Source organism: Bison bison, unplaced genomic scaffold (genome assembly GCF_000754665.1).
Source record: "Bison bison bison isolate TAMUID 2011002044 unplaced genomic scaffold, Bison_UMD1.0 scf7180017864508, whole genome shotgun sequence".
In the NCBI taxonomy this organism is placed as follows: Eukaryota; Metazoa; Chordata; class Mammalia; order Artiodactyla; family Bovidae; genus Bison; species Bison bison.
Window position 1 is genome coordinate 2,020,687 of NW_011495064.1, and position 3,365 is coordinate 2,024,051.

Here is a 3,365-nt window from a genome sequence, read left to right on the forward strand (position 1 = left end):
AAAATCCCCCTTTCCAGCCTCCACTCCCCTTCCCCCATCTCTCCTCCGTTTCTTTCCCTTTCCCTCCACTCTACCTCTGGAGTGACTGGGGTGCCACCCTCTGGCACACAGAGGCAACTGAAGAGCAAGAGCATCAGAAAAAGGTGAACCAGTGGAGACTTCCCGCTATTCCACAATGACCAGCACTTCCCACCCCTGGCTGGCAGACACCACAGTTCCTGAAACATCTGCACAGGGGGGCTGGGGGACCAAGGCCATGCACTGGTACCTTTGTGCACCTCCCACCCCCGCTGCTGTGCAGGAAATATACCTGCGCAGGAAATATAACACAAAGGAACCCCACTGACACCCTTGTGTCCTGACAAAAGTTGGAAGGCACAGATAAGCTTTTCCTGCAGAAGAGAAAGGGAAATGCAGGCCAGTGATTTTGAAGGAGCTGCACTGAGTGTATTTTTATTTCATTTCCCATGGTTTAGGTGCCAGGAAAAAAAAAAAAAAAGCTCTTAAACATAATAGATTGTTTTCCTAAACCTTGACAAGGGCAGGGCAGAAGAACTACTTTCCTTTCCCACTTACTAGCTACACAATTTACTCCTCCATTTTTCAAGTTTTCAGCCAGCCATAAATTTCTTTCGCTCACTAAATTACAGTTAGCCCCCAGGTTTTTATGGTTTATTTTTATGGTTTTTAAAACATCACTTACACCAACCCCACCTTTGCCCTCATGGTGGCGGTCATCGCTGAGTTACACTAATGCTGTTAAGACAACAGTTCTTTGCAACAGTTCAAAATGCCACTTTAGGTGTTCAGAGACAATGAGAGTGGGCTCCCCAAGGGGGGATGGGGAGTAGGTGGGGAAAGAACATCAATTTTAATAGTCTAACAATCCATCTTCCCTTAAAATTTGCTCTATTACATCAGTATTTTCTAATGAAAACCTTTATTCTTTACACACTGTGGTTAAGCATCATCAAATCAGTACTGAAAAGACTTTGATCACATTCACAAGGTGCACTATGATGAACTTTCACTGACCAAGATTTCAAAGTTTGTAATTAATACTCTTGACAAATCCCTGACTAATCTGTCAACTCTGTATCTACCCACACAGTTCAAAACCATGAGATGGTGTGCAAGTCCCTAAAGCTTCCACACATTGTAGTATCATTACTGGAGACAAATTTTCCTTTTGGTTAGCATTATGAAACTCAACCAATTCTGTAGTATATTCTACAATTCTACAAGGGAAAATTCAATTATTCAAATGAGTATTGCATGGAAGAGAATATGGGTTTGGTTTGTCTGTTGCCGATCACAGAATAAGGATCCAGAGGTAGAAATTATAAGAGGCAGATTTCTTTTCTTTCTTTCTTTTTTGGATAGGTGTGGGTATGTGTATGCTTAGTCATGTCCAATTCTTTGCAACCCCATGGACTATAGCCCACCAGGCTTCTCTGTCCATGGGATTCTCCAAGCAAGAATACTGGAGTAGGTTGCCATTTCCTTCTCTAGGGGATCTTCCAGACCCAGGGATGGAACCTGTATTTCCTGCATTACAGGCGAATTCTTAATAGTAGCACCACTAAGGAAGCCAAGAAGTGGATTTATTTAGAGAGAAATGCACTCCACAAAGTGTGGGCCATCTCAGAAGGCTAGAGGACTGGGAAATAGGGTGTGGTTAGTTTTTACGGACTAGGTAATTTCATAGGCTAATGAGTGGAAGGGTTATTCCAACTATTACAGGGGAAGCGGGTAGGGATTTCTAGGAATTGGTCTCCCACCCACTTTTTGGTCTTTGATGGTTGGCCTCAGAAGTGTCATGGTGCAGGTGGGTGTGTCATTTAGCTTGTTGATGTATTTCAAAGAACCCGTACTGACGCTTCCCCGATGGCTTAGTGGGTTCTCAATGCAAGAGACACAGGAGACACAGGTTTGATCTCTAGGTTGGGAAGATCCCCTTGAGGAGGAAATGGCAACCCACTCCAGTATTCTTGCCTGAAAAATCCCATGGACAGAGGAGCCTGGCAAGCTACAGTCCATTGAGTCACATAGAATCAGATATGACTTAGCGCCTGAGCACGAACGCAAAATAGCCCTCCTCCTTTCTCTCTCCATTTGTCACAGACTGCAACACAAACCCAAAATGACAAGGGTCCAGATGGAAGGATGAAGCAGCATTCCTGTTTGACTCTGATCCCAGGTAGCCTCCTACCTCTGGGAGGGATGGTAATGATAATGATCATTCTTCCACTTACAAAGTGTGTACTGTAGTCCCCAGCTGTGTCGGGGACATTCTGTGCTCTAGAGTAGAGGTGCATACTGCAGAGACAGGCTCCAACATTGTGGCGCTACGGTGTGGTTTTAGACACTTTTTACAAATACAATTCTTCATATAACGTAAGCAGTAGCTAATATAGCATTGATTAGTACACAGTTACAGCATTTTCTTGGGCTTTCCTGATGGCTCAGTGGTAAATCAGCCCAAGATGCAGGAGACATTGGTTCCATCCCTGGTTTGGGAAGATACCCTGGAGAAGGATATGGCAACCCACTCCAATATTCTTGTCTGGGAAATCCCATGAACAGAGGAGGCTGGCAGGCTATAATCCATGGGGTCACAAAAGAGTCAGACACAATTTAGCAACTAAACAACAGTAACAGCAGCATTTTCTTATTACTGCTGCTGCTGCTGCTAAGTCGCTTCAGTCGTGTCTGACTCTGTGCGACCCCATAGACGGCAGCCCACCAGGCTCCCCCATCCCTGGGATTCTCCAGGCAAGAACACTGGAGTGGGTTGCCATTTCCTTCTCCAGTACATGAAAGTGAAAAGTGAAAGTGAAATCGCTCAGTCGTCTCCAACTCTTAGCAACCCCATGGACTGCAGCCCACCAGGCTCCTCCATCCATGGTATTTTCCAGGCAAGAGTACTGGAGTGGGGTGCCATTGCCTTCTCCAATACTTCTGTAAGTATAAAATGATACATATTGTAACCTCTTTTCCCCCACTCTGTCCTGCCAGTGAGCCAATGGTGCTGGACAGAGTACCTCGAGTCCATTCATCTCTTTGTAAAGAGTATTCACCAGTTTTCGGAAAAACATCAATGGAGAAGTGCCCTTAAATATAAGAGAATATGAACAAGTTATAAATTCTTGCAGAAATTTTTTAAAAGGACAGGCCAAAAGCAGGGGAAGTATTGGTCTAAAAATAAGAACATAAAATCTGGGACTTCCTCAGTGGTCCAGTGGCCAACTAGATCCCATAAACCACAACTAAGAGTTCAACTGCAACAAAATAAACGTTAAAAAAAAAAAAGAAAGAACGGAAGATGCATTGAAGTATCGGGTGAGGAGGATTGGAAATATCTA

General features: G+C 44.2%; 1 protein-coding gene across 2 annotated transcripts in view; it reads right to left on the reverse strand.

Moving 5' to 3' along the window:
* Window positions 1–3,365, reverse strand: part of ACOXL (acyl-CoA oxidase-like) — a 332,871-nt gene that overhangs the window by 784 nt on the left and 328,722 nt on the right. The window lies entirely within an intron of this gene.